Below are 14,077 nucleotides of genomic sequence, written 5' to 3' on the forward strand. Positions count from 1 at the left end.
TTTCTACTCTTCTGATGCAGATGATGGTCAAAGTGAAGTCTGAGAAGTTGAATTTTAAAGTGAGATTTCTTTTAAACTGTGCTTGTTATACTCCTCTCTAGCATTTTGGAATATTGGGGGATGTTTGGTTCTGGGGGGATGCTATCGGCAATTTATGAGTAAAGGTTAGGGATACAAGAAAACTGCAATTCGCTGGACAGCCCTGCACAAGGAAGAATTGTGTGATGTTCTGCATAATTTCTGAATCCCTCACCAGTCACTCAGGTATGTGAAAAACTTGTTTATTATTATGAGTCTAGGACCTAATAACATTTTATATATAAACTCATAATATTTTTTGCAAGATTTAAAAACAGACTGAAGTTTTCATGACTACAACAATTGTGTAAATTGAAGAAAGGAAATACTTGATTTGTTTTTAACTTTACCAAGAGTTGTTCCCCATTTAGGGAAAGCACATTACCAAAGGCCCAGCTGCTTTTAAAATTTGAGTCAGCAAAATAACACACCCAAATCAGTCTATGTTAGTAGATGTCAAATTCCCATGAATCCTACATGTAGATGCATTGATTACTTCACTAGTCTTCTGGTATAGTTGGGCCTGAGCCTACTGGCACACACATTATCTATAATAATAAAAGGGTAATATGCTAATTAGGCCAGACATCCTAGGTGTCTGCCGGCAGCGGAAGGGAAGCCTGGGTCCTGGGTGCCGGAGGGAAGCCCGTGCCGGCAGCCAGGGGAAGGAAGGCCTATTCTTGCATGAATTTTCGTGCATCGGGCCTCTAGTTTTATTATACATTCCATTCTTTTTATTTCTCCTCTGTGTGGTAGTCAGGGCATTATGCTCTTTTGTTAAAAAGTTGCATGTGCCCTTGTTTGGGTCTGAGGGCTGCACCCAGCAGTGACTTTGAGGGACCCTCTACTGTCCTGAAAGGCCTTCTGCAGAGCCTGTCAGAGACTAAACTGTTTGGCTTGGGGAAAGGGGAAAGGTCTCTCCCACCTGGAGCACAGGTAAGAAGCATTCCTGTGGAGCTGCCTGGCCTGCCCTGTCCTGCTGGGTTGGCAGCACAGGGCAGCATCACAGTCTGAGAGTCTGGCTTGCACTGTGGAGTTCGGAGCCTGAGTGTAGCTGGGAATTTCAGCCTCTGCTTTGCTGAGACCAACTGCGTGGAAAGATTGAAGTCCTGTTCAGGGCTTATTTTCTACCCACTTCTGCTGGGTTCTGTCGTGTAAGAGGAGTGGTACCACACAGAGGTGGGGTTTTTGAACTGTATCCTCTTGGGGAGGCTCAGTTGGGGAGAAAGATAGGTGAGTGCTGGGATCTGGGACTGCCTTGTAAGGATGCTGAGCCGAGCTTCATGCGAGTTCCATTGAAGGGGAATATAAGACATTTGGGGGGGGGGGGGGGTCTAGCAATCTGAATCTGTGCCAGGAACCAGTATTCTGCCACACAGTCTTGCTAGTATAATTAAGCTCCATCCTTCTTATCTGTAATGCTTGTACAGAGGCCATAAACCATGAACTGTACACTAACCGTGGAGGGGGTTGGCAGTGCTGGCGCCAGACAGGCCAAGCCTCTGAGTATAATCTCACTTCCCCCATTACAACCCACAGCGGGATGGGGAGGCTGCAAGGCCTGTGAAAGATCCCGAAGCCTAATCCATATTTGGGAGACAAAGGAACTAAAGGGTATAAAGGGAAAGCTTCATCCATATTCACTCACTCAGGCTTTGGAGAACTGACTGCCCTGAGTCACTATACTAGTACATCTGCAAATAAAGGGTTTTTCTTGGAAAAAAAAAAAAAGTTGCATGTGTTTTGGTATGTTATAATTTTGTTTGAATTCCATTTTTGGACAGTAGTTGAGATCAGTAAAGAGCAGATTTCTTTTTGCAAGAAAATCCGAGTTATTGACTTTTCCCGAAGGATTTATTGGCTCCAAGGGCAATATTATTGGGCCTGGTGTGAAAGAGTTACTAAATCCTTCAAGAGACTATATTCTGTGTGTGAGGCGTCAAGATGCCTGACCTGATTTACCCAAGGAATCAGGCTTTTCAGGTGTCCTCCTTTTTTTCTTTTTGCAAAGTTAATTTTTGTCCTCTTGGCTGAGCACAGTTATGTTTTTCATCTCAAGGACCAAGCTTGACAGGAAAAAAAAAAGAGGAAAACTCTTTCAATTTAGGTTTTTCTTTTTTATTCCTTTCGGGAAAATATCCCTTAGGACAGTGGTCGGCAATCTGCGGCTCATGAGCCACATGTGGCTCGTGAGCCTTGGTTTGCCGCTCTGTTGACTAATGAGTTTGCCGACAACTGCCTTAGGAAGTAAGATAATTATGTGAGACATTCACATGGCAACTCAAAAGGCTTCCTATTACTGTTATGAGGAAGCTGGAATCATGAGGGTTTTGGGCAAAAGTCCCATTCTGTTGAGTTTCTTTATATAACTACAGGACCTGTCCCCCCCCTCCCCCTTTTGTGGGAGGAAATGTCTTACTGCCTATTATAGCAATGTTACTTTTGCCAGTCAATCTTATAAAAATTTTTTTGTGGCCCGGCCAATGTGGCTCAGTGGTTGAGCATTGACCTATGAACCAGGAGGTCACTGTTCAATTCCTGGTCAGGGCACATGCCCGGATTGCAGGCTTAATCCCCAGTATGGGGTGTGCAGGAGGCAGCCGATCAATGATTCTCTCTCATCAGTGATGTTTGTATCTCTCTCTCCCTTTCCCTTCCTCTTAGAAATCAATAAAAATATTTAGAAAAAAAATGAAATTGTTGTGAAGGTAAAAGTATACTTTACTTTGAGTTTGAGTCTTATCTTTTTTTTTTTTTTTAATTTCTTTATTGATTAAGGTGTCACATATTTGTCCTCATCCCCCCATTCCCATCCCACCCCTCTCCCCACGCATGCCCCAATCCCCTGTTGAACTTAACCGTTGGATAGGCTTATATGCATGCATACAGGTCCTTTGGTTGAACTCTCCCCCTCCGCCCACCCTCCCTCTACCCTCCCCTATCCTCCCTCTGAGGCCCGATAGTCCGATCGATGCCTCCTTGCTTCTGGTTCTGTTCTTGTTCCTCAGTCTATGTTGTTCATCATTTCCCCTAGATGAGCGAGATCATATGTCACTAGATATATACTAATAAGAACTGAATGTGAGACGAGCAATAATAGTTATGCTGACAGGCAAATGAATCAATCTGTAGTGAGCTTCCCCCTGGACCAACAGTTCTTTTGAGACCCAATTTCAATGTCCAGTAGTTCCTTATGTGTACATGTCAGCACTGACCCCTCAGCTCTGGATGGTGGACAAATGGTGGTAATGGAGGTCCGACTCCCTCTGGTTTGGTCTCGGCCGAACCCAGGGGCACGGCGTCACCCGGACTAAGGGGCATGTGGCCTCACCCATACCCAAGGGGCGCGTGGTCTCACCCGGGCCTGGGACCCAGCCTCACCCGGATGGATCCAGGGGCGCACGGCCTCACCCGGACCCAGGATCTGGCTTCACCCGTACCCAGGGATGCTTGGCCTCTCCCAGACCCAGGGGCACGTGGCCTCACCCGGGCCTAGGTGCACGAGGCCTCATCCGGATCCAGGGACACATGGTCGCACCCGGACCCAGGGACGCTTGGCCTCTCCCAGACCCAGGGCCACTTGGGCTCACCCGGGCCTAGGTGCACGAGGCCTCATCCGGATCCAGGGACACATGGTCTCACCCAGACCGAGGGACGCTTGGCCTCTCCCAGACCCAGGGCCACTTGGGCTCACCCGGGCCTAGGTGCACGAGGCCTCATCCGGATCCAGGGACACATGGTCGCACCCGGACCCAGGGACGCTTGGCCTCTCCCAGACCCAGGGCCACTTGGGCTCACCCGGGCCTAGGTGCACGCGGCCTCACCCGGATCCAGGGACACATGGTCTCACCCGGACCCAGGGACGCTTGGCCTCTCAGACCCCGGGGCACGTGACCTCACCCATGCCTAGGTGCACGAGGTCTCACCCGGATCCAGGGACACACGGTCTCACCCAGACCCAGGGACGCCTGGCCTCCCCCAGACCCAGGGGCACGTGGCCTCACCCGGGCCTAGGCGCACGAGGCCTCACCCGGATCCAGGGACACACGGTCTCACCCGGACCCAGGGACGCCTGGCCTCCCCCAGACCCAGGGGCACGTGGCCTCACCCGGGCCTAGGCGCACGAGGCCTCACCCGGATCCAGGGACACACGGTCTCACCCGGACCCAGGGACGCCTGGCCTCCCCCAGACCCAGGGGCACGCGGCCCCACCCGGGCCTAGGTGCACGAGGCCCCACCCGGATCCAGGGACACATGGTCTCGCCCGGACCTAGGGGTGCGTGGCCTCTCTCAGACCCAGGGGCATGTGGCCTCACCTGGACCTAGGTGCACGAAGCCACCCGGACCCAGGGGCGCGTTACCTCTCTCAGATCCCTGGTCGCGTGGTCTCACCCGGATCCAGGGGCTCACGGCCTCACCCGTACTCGGGACCCAGCCTTACCCGGATCCAGGGGCCCACAGCCTCACCCGGACCCAGGGTTCAGATTCGCCCGGACCCAGGGGCACATGGCCTCACCCGAACCCGGAATCCAGCTTCACCTGGACCCAGGTTGGGTGTAGCCTCACCCAAACCCAGGGGCGTGAGGCCTCACCTAGACCCAGAGGCGTGTGACCACATCTGAGTCCAGAGGCTCGCAGGCTCGCCTGGACTCGGGTCTCAGCGGGGTTTCGTCTTCTTGATCCCAATTCCTGTTGGTCAATTCCCTCTCAGCAATTCCTTCGGTCATTTTCTCAGAGCTCCAGGGCGGCTGCCGCAGAACTCGTTGGGCGGCGGGCTCGGCAAGGCTCCGGTGTGCCCGGTGCCCGGCGGTGGGCTGGTCCGGTGTCGCTGCGTCGGCCCTTGGGTCTGCAACGGTGGCCAGTCGCTGAGCGTGCGCACCTGGCCACTTCGGGGCATTGAGATTCTTGAAGGACTCGGAGGTCAGCAAGCACGGAGTCACCCACCCCATGTCTCCCAGGGGCTCGTCTGTCCGTGCTCGGCAGCGAGTGGAGCCGTCCCCTCAGCCGGAGACCGCCGGGGGAACTGCGCCGAGCACGTTCCAGGCCACCATTGTGTCGCCTGAGCCATAGTTCTTAAAGTGTGGACTTTGGGTCACCGGCATCAGCATCATCCTGCGTACCCCTCTCTTTTATTCTAGTTGTAGAGCATCTGCTCAGCCAGCCCCCCGGTCTTTCTGGCTGGTGTCTGCTCTGCTCTCCCGTCGTAGTCTCAATATTGTTGTGGTAGGCAACGATCAGGCTGCCGCCCTATGTCTCCATCTTGGTCCTCCTTTGTACAGTTAAGTCTTGATTGTTGTTGGTGTCACTGGGAGGAATTGTCCTCCAGGCCAATTGGCCGTGAGGACCCTCTTTGTCCATATAGGAAGAGTTGCTGTGCAGGAGACATGTCTGTGGGCCGGGTCCTGATGCAGCAATGCCTTGGCGCTCACTGAGTCTGCCTCTAGAATGCCTCCCTTATGCAAGTGATTGAAATCTGGTGTCATCTCCCACCAACCACCAGATGCCCTCGTCTCTGGGTCTCCAATGCAGTGTGGGTCAGCCACTACCTGAGGCACTCAGCAGGAAAAAGCTTCTGCTCAGCTTGGCTGGGGCGGAGCTACAGGGTGGAGCCTACAACCTTGGCTTCCTGTCAGCCCCGCCCTATGAGGCTCCTGTGTCTGTGTCCCTCTGTATTCCTTGCAAACACCTCTGAGAGAAACGCGCCCTGGAATTTCGCCCACTGCCAAACAGTCCAGTCCCTCCCCTAATGAATCTGGACTCCCAGATTCTCGCCTGGAACTGGGTTTCAGTGCAGTTGGAACTGGGTCTCAGCGCAGTCTGGCGTCCCTGTCTCCTTCCCAGCAGGGCCACCCAGTGGCGCAGGCAAAAGTCTGTCCTCTGCGCACCTTCCAGTGCGCGCGTCTGGAGCCGCCGCTTCTCTGTGCCTCCGCCACCACAGCCCAAATTCATTCCCCCAGCGTGCGCCTGGCTTCCCAGGGTTTCGCTCGGAACTGGGGTTCAGTGCAGTCGGAACTGGGGTTCAGCACGGTCCTGAGCTTATGTCTCCTTCCCGCTAGGGCAGTTCAGTGGCGCAGGCAACAGTCCGTCCTTTGCGCCCCTTCCCGTGCGCGCCTCTGGAATTCTGCCTTCCCCCGCTCCTCTGTGCCTGCGCCCCACAGCCCAGATTCATTCCCCCAGCCTGCGCCTGGCTTCCCAGGGTTTCGCCCGGAACTGGCGCTCAGTGCAGTCGGAGCCGGCGCTTAGCGCACTCCGGAGCCTTTATCTCCTTCCTGCCAGTGAACGCCGGCCAGGCCGTCAGCCGCCCCTTCCTCTCCGGCTCCATCCTCCCCGCAGGCGCGCGCGCTCGTGTCTCCGCCAGTTTCTCCATACCTCAGGCTTTTACGGCTCCCCCGATTGTCCCCGTGGCCCTCTCCTTCCCCCCAGCTGTGGGCATTTCAGTCCGCCAGCTCTCCTGTGGTTCTGGACGATGTCCGTTCTGACCTCTAGTTGTGCCTTTGAAATTGTTGTGCCTGGCTGCAGGTTAGGTGTTTCACCTATGCCGCCATCTTGGTTTCTCCTCGAAATTAGAACTTTTCAACTTGTGCTTCCGACAGAAAAAGCCACCTGACACCCAAGGAAATGCCTCAGGGCTTCCATGAACGGGAGCCATGCGGCTAACACGCGCGTCCGGTCATGTGATCTTGAGTCTTATCTTCCAACCAGGGGGCTGGTCCAGCTCTAGAATGGCAGCTCTATTTGATTTGACTTACCCTGCTTCTAAAAAAGAGCGAGTTCTTTGTTCTAGACACTTGGGGTCACTCCATGTCATGATGTCTATTATGGTTATTAGAGAAAAATCTTCCTCTCCCTCCTTTGGGTCCTCTTTCTGCTTGAAACCTCTCCTCCACCCCTGTCTTGACTCAGTGGGATAAGTGCTTCCTCAGGAATTTGCCTCTAAGTCTGCTCAATCTCTGGTCTGGGTGATTGGGCAATGTGGACTGAGGGGAGGGTGGGACAGGAAAGTCCCTGTGCATTGTTCAGGCAGGATAGCTACCCCTTAATGTAAGGAGTTGATTAGAATGTTTAAGAGCCTAGTCTCTGGAACCAGATGGCCAGGATTTCACTTCTGGCTCTATGATCAATAGTTGCGCAACTTGGATTCTCTGTGCCTCAGTTTCCTCATCTATAAAATAGAAATTATAATAATACCCAACCCTCAGGGTTGGTGTGATGATTAAATATGTTAATATGTATGAATGGAAAGAGGGTGTCAGGGGGAACCTTCTCACCACACTGAGACATTTAAACAAAAGAATGTTCTGTTTGCCTGTTTCCTAGTTGGTGTTTTACTGCAAATTGGTTGAGCTTAATGGACTTCTTTAATCATTTGGATGGTGGGACTAGGAGAAAAACTGGATAAAAGCAAACTAGGAGCCATCATGTTGGGCTATAGATTTAGCAACCCAGGTAGATCCATCTTAGCCCAGACAGATTAGTGACTGATAGGAAATGACTGCCTTAGTGAACATTCATTTTAATGATGAGCACCTGCAACATTTCAAACACTGTGGATATACTGGTGACCAAGACATAAACAAATACATAAAAACTAAACAAGATAACTTCATGTGCTAGGAATACTTTGGAGATGATAGAACCAAATTGCTACTTTAGTTGGAGGGGGTCAGAGAAGCCCTAATCACCCTTGAGCTGTATGGTGAATTTAAAAATCTGGAGGGAAAACATTGGAGGTACAGTGAACAGCAAATATAGATAAAAGTCCTGTAGATGTAGGACTAGTCAGGTTATCTATTTTTTCTTGAGTGAGCTTTGGCAGTGTGACTTTCAAGGAATTTTCCTAGTTTATTCACAGGTGTAGAGTTTTTCATAATATTCTTTTACTATCTGTAGAATCTATAATGACATCTTCTCTTTTGTTCCTGATATTTTTAAATTTGTGACTTTTCTTGACCAACCTGGCCAAGAGTTTACAAATGTTATTGATCTTAAGAATCAGCCTTTTGTTTTTTTTCTATTGCTTTTCTTTCCTAAATTTTATTGATTTCTGCTGTTACCTTGTTCTTTTGCTCTTGCTGCTTGCTTTGCTCTTTTTTTTTTTTTGTCTGTCAAGGCAGAAACTTAGATAATTAATTTGAGAATTTTCTTATTTTTTTTAACATAATAATTTAATGCTCCAAATTTCCTTCCAAGGAGCATTCTGTGTTAGCTGCATCCCACAAATTTGACCGGCTGTGTTTTCATTCTTGCTTAGAATTTTTTATTGAAAGCCAGACATCTGGAAACAAGCATACTTACTCTTTTGCTAGGACTTTATTGGGGGGACTTGAGTTCATCACAAGCTTTCCCATTTTCTCCTAACCTCTATCTTAGACAGATAGGGATAAGGACCAGAGCAGGGCTTTGTTCCTTTTCTACCTCACTAGTGTTTCTTCTTAATCTCCCATGGTTGTTCCTTTTCTTCTCCCTGACCTCTTTAGTTGGCAAGCTCTCTTAGTGGTCCATTTCCTTCTGTCTTCTATCTACACTCATCCTTGGAGATCTCATCCAGTCATTCCATTTAAAATACTATTTATATGGCAATGGTGCCACCATTTTTATCTTTAGCCCAGATCTCTCACGCAGTTTATATCTAACAGTGAACTCCTGGTGTTCCTTCATAAATTTGCTCCAGCCTCAGCTGCTTTCTCAGTTGATGACTACTTCATCTTTTTATTGGTGAGAGGAAGGAAGAGAAAAAGAGAGCTAGAAACAACAACGATGAGAGAGAATCATTGATCTGCTGCCTCTTGCACACCCAACACTGGGGATTGAGACCACAACCCAGGCATGTGCCCTGACTGGGAAATTGAACTCTGACCTCATGGTTCATAGTTCGATGCTCAACCGCTGAGCCATGCTGGCCAGGAAGCATGGCTCTCTCTTACACATATTTCAAGTCTTTGCTTAAATCTCACTTTCTCTCAATTTTAATATTACAACCTACTTCTTACCTCTACCACTGGCACTTCCATTCCCTTTCCTCTGCTCCACTTTTTTCTCATGTCATTGATCTTCTAATACACCATATAATTTCCTTAGGTATCATATTTGTTGTTTCTGACCTGTCTTTCTCCATTAGAATAGAAACTTCAAAAGGATAGGAGAGTTTCTGCTTTTTCACTTGTATCCTTAGTCTTGAGAATTTGCACATAGGGAGGTACTCAATACATTTTATAGAATGAATGTATGATTCACCCACTAAAGCTGAGCACATTGATGACCTAATTAGATCAAGGTTCTCCAGCAAGAAAGAAGGGAGAATAGCTGTTGGGTGGGAAGTTAACAATACCTAACATGGATTCTAAGGTGCCCAGCTACACTTGGGGAAAATTGGATTATGAACCGATTGAGTAGTTATGTGAGCCTTTCCCCAAATCTGGCATGCAAATTAAACAGGAGCTACATTTTATTTCCTGAATTTATTTTATTAACAAGAAGAAAAGTAGGTCATCTTATGGCTTATATGAAAGAGTGGTAGCATTGAAATGGTTTTTCTTAAAGAGATGCAACATTACCAGGGATGGAGTGAGGTAAGGAACATGTATAAAGGCACATGGTCCTGGCACATAGGGAACACAATAGATATCTGTTGAATTTGTCTTAGGGATATTTTTACCAATAAAAGTAATCAGAGGATAAATAATATAACATATTGAATGTATCAGAGAATCTCACTGTTGGAAAGGATTGGAGTCATGTACATCCCCTTCAGTGTCCTTCACAGATGAGTAAAAATGAGTTGAGCACAAAAATGAGCACAGATGAGCTGAAATCTGCCTTCCTTTAAATTTTACCCTCTGGCATGCCAAAACAAATCTATTCACTTAAAAAATATATATTTTTATTGATTTCAGAGAGGAAGGGAGAGGGAGAGAGATAGGTAGAAACATCAATGATGAGAGAGAGTTATTGATCAGCTGCCTCCTGCCACCCCCCACTGGGGATTGAGCTCACAACCCAACTGGGAATCTAACTGTGACCTTCTGGGTCATAGATCGATGCTCAACCACTGAGCCACACAGGCTGGGCAAATCTATTCACTTTTATACATGAGATCCCTTCAAATATTTGAAGGTGACCATCGTGTTTTCCCTTCTGTAGTGTAAACATCTTCAATTTCTTATGTAACTTAGTTTCAAGAATCTTCACTATCTTGGTCACCTTGTTTTAGATGAAATACATTTCCCAGTGTAGTTTTAAAAAGTTAGTGGCCAAAGTGGTTCACAGTGTTCCTAACCAAGTCTAGTAAAATGAAGAGCTTTTAACGAGCCATTATGCTGAATGTATTAGCAAGGACTCTTGGTCATGTATTACAAAAGATCCAGTTTAAATAAGTTCACAAAAATAAACAAATACATGAATAAATAAATACATAAGTAAGTAAATAAATTAAATAAGTAGGTAAGTAAGTAAAAGGAAGAAGTGTATTGACTAACAATGAGAAAGTCAGAGGTAGGGCTGGAGATCCAGGGGCTCAGATATCGTCTGAACTCTGTCTTCATTGCTTAGCTCTGTTTTCCTTTGTGTTTTCTTCACTCCCAGGCAGACTTTTTCCAAATATTTCTTCTTAGAAGCTCTAGGTTTACAACTTACCAAATTAGCAACTCTACTCAGTGCTGAGTACAGAATTCTGGAGAAAAGCCAGCATTTAATGGATGAGAAAGACACTTTGCTGATCTTCCAGAATGTAAATTCTGTCATAAAGGAAATGATTTCAGAGTAGTGTGACTTGCTATAACTGGCTCCACGTTGGCTTCCAGTGACAGCTACTTCCTCTTGAATGCACTCACAGTGCTTCTTTGTTTTGTGCCTTCCAGAATTCTTTCTGGAGTTGTCATCAAATTCATGATTTGACAGTTGTAGAATCTATCCTTTGCACATTTGGGAAATTAAGATGTTGTTTCTCCTGTCTTTTATCTTTTGATCCTTTCCCAGTTCATACGGATTCTTCAGAGATCCATGGTAGTTCAACAAACATTTATTGAATACTACATAACAGCATATTCCTCATTCACATTTGCAAGTTCTTGCCCTCTGAAACAGGAATTCATTTAGGCTTAGAAAACTGAATCCCTTTAAATCAACTATTTAAATCATACCTCTCATAATCTACCCACTTGACTTGACATTCTAGTTTCACATCAAAGCCACTTTTTGGTTTTAAGAAATAAAGAGTCAAAGAGTCAATGAATAAAGCTTTACTATGAGGTTACATGCAGCAATGAAGAAGAAAGGGAGCTCATAGAACAGAACAGATTTCAAGGAGTCTGGTGTCTATGAGGCAGGCCCTAAGCAGCAGGAATATGTGAATCTTCCCTCTAGTATCATATCAGTTTTTGATTCAGTCAATTGTGACTGTGATCTGTGACTCACTGTGTTTCTTTTGATGTGTCTTTTTTTTTCATTAAAAAAAAACAGCTTTATTGAACTATTACTGACATACAATAAACTATACATATTTAAAATATACAATTTAATAACTTTTAACATGTTACATCTGTAAACCATTACCACAATCAAGACAATGAACATCTTTATCATGCCCAAGAGATTCCTTCTGCCCTTCTGTAGTCCCTCCATCCTCCTCCTCTGACTTCACTTCACCCTTGACCCATCTGTCACTATGGATTGGTTTGCATTTTTTAGATTTTTATATAAATAGGATCATAGTATGTACATGTTTCACTATTATCACTAGTATAAGTATTTTGAGATTCATCCATGTAATGGTGTGTACCAACAGTTTATTCCTTTTTATTGCTGATAATATCTCATTATAAGGTTATTCCATATTTTGCTTATCCATTAGCCTGCTGAATAACATTTGGGTTGTTTGAGAGCTTGGCCATTACAAATAAAAGTATTATGAACATCTGTGTACAAGTCTTTGTATATTTGAACTTAGGCCTTTATTTCTTTTGGGTAAGTAACTAGAAATGGAATAGCTGGAGCATATGATAGATGTATACTTAATGTTTTATGAAATTGCCAAACTGTTTCCAGAGTGGTTGTACCACTTAATATTCTCACCAGCAGTATGTAGGAGTCACAGTTACTTCACATCATCATCTCTTGGTGTGGTCAGTCTTTTAATTTTTAGCTATTCTAGTGTAGTGGTAGTTCATTGTCACTTTAATTTGCATTTCTCTAATGACTAATGATGTTGAACATCTTTTCGTGTGCTTGCTGATTATTTGTATATCTTCTTTGTTGTCATGTCTATTAAAATATTTTCCCATTTTTTGAGATATAATTGACATATAACATTGTATAAATTTAAGATGTACAACTTAATAATTTTATAAATGTATGTATTTCCACAGTAAGTTTAGTTAATCATCACCACACATAGCTATAATTTTTTTCTTGTAGATCTTTTAAGATCTATTCTTTTAATCAATTTCAAATATACAATATGCTATTGTCAACTAGGAGCACCATTACATCCTCAGAAATTATTTATCTTATAACTAGAAGTTTGTACTTTTTGACCACCTTCACCCTTTTCCACCACACCCACCTCTGTCAACTACCAATCTGATCTCTGTTGTTATGAGTTTGGTTTTTCCACATTCCACATATACTCTCTGCCCTCAAGACCCATTCATGTTGTCACAAAAGGCAGGATTTTCTTATTTTTATGGCCAAATAGTGTTCCTCTCTCTCTCTCTCCCTCCCGCCCCCTCTCTAAAGTGATATCTCATTTTGGTCTCGATTTGCATTTCCCTAATGATTAGTGATGTTGAGCACCTTTTCACATACCTGTTAGCCACTTGAATATCTACTTTGGAAAAAATGTCTATATAGGTCCTTTGTCCATCTTTTATTTAGATTATTGTTATTATTTTCTGTCTTTCAGGGATCAGTGTTCCTCATTGCCTGATGTCAAGTATCTTGAAAACCATTGCTCAATATGTTTGTCTGGGTTTTTAATTGTTTCTGAAGGGAGGATAACTCTGGTCCCTCTTACTCCATCTTGACCAAAAGTTCACGTTGTTAGGTGTGTCCTGTTGCATTTTCTTGTCTTACCAATATGGCTTCTTTTTCTGTGCTAGATTTATATTTACTCATTGCTTTTTCTTGCTCATTGTTTCTTTCCTTGAAACTGCAACTTTATTATTGCTCCTCTTGTCTTTTTGTATGCATCAGTTTAGCTCTAGTTTTTATGGGCAATCTGCAGATGAGCTGCCTTTGTGTTAAATGCCCTGCTCTGACTGAGCTGCCTGGATGTTGTGGAACTGGTCCTATGATACAAAAAGAGACTTGTCCTATGATACAAAAAAAGACAGAATGCACTTTCCCCATGGCAACCAAATGCTGGACAGTTTTGTTTCACCCCTGTCCCCTCCACAAGACAGACCCTATGCAGAACAAAGCCCATTTTTATTTTATGGAAACCAAATAATAGATGAATAATTCAATTTAGCTTCGTCTCATCTTATGTCCCTTGACTATACTAAAGTGTAAGCTCCCTGGGAGAAGAGGCAGTGTCTAATTTATCACTGTATTCTCACCATCCTATCTAATAAAAGAGTAACATGCAAATTAACCAGCACTCTGCTACACCCACCAGCCAATCAGGAGTGAGTATGCAAATTAACCCAACCAAGATGGCTGTGGCCATGGAGCGAGCAGGAGGCTTGGGTTTCCCCAGCAATGGAGGAAGCCAAGCTTTCCACACACTCTGGCCAGCCCAGGCCTCCACTCAAGGCTACAAAGTTTCAATTATAGAAGATAAATAAATCCCAACAAAAATGGCTGTGGCCACAGAGCAAGCAGGAGGCTTGGCTCCATTCAAGGCTACAAAATTTCAATTATAGAAGATAAATAAATTTCAGATATCAGGGCCTCCGCTTGGGTCATCGGGGTGTGTGGCTGGCCTGAAAACCACCACAGGCCCCTCGCCCAGACTGCCCCATGCCCCAAGGGAACCCCATCCTGATCCAGGACACCCTTCAGG

This window comes from Eptesicus fuscus, chromosome 9 (genome assembly GCF_027574615.1).
Source record: "Eptesicus fuscus isolate TK198812 chromosome 9, DD_ASM_mEF_20220401, whole genome shotgun sequence".
Lineage (NCBI taxonomy): Eukaryota > Metazoa > Chordata > Mammalia > Chiroptera > Vespertilionidae > Eptesicus > Eptesicus fuscus.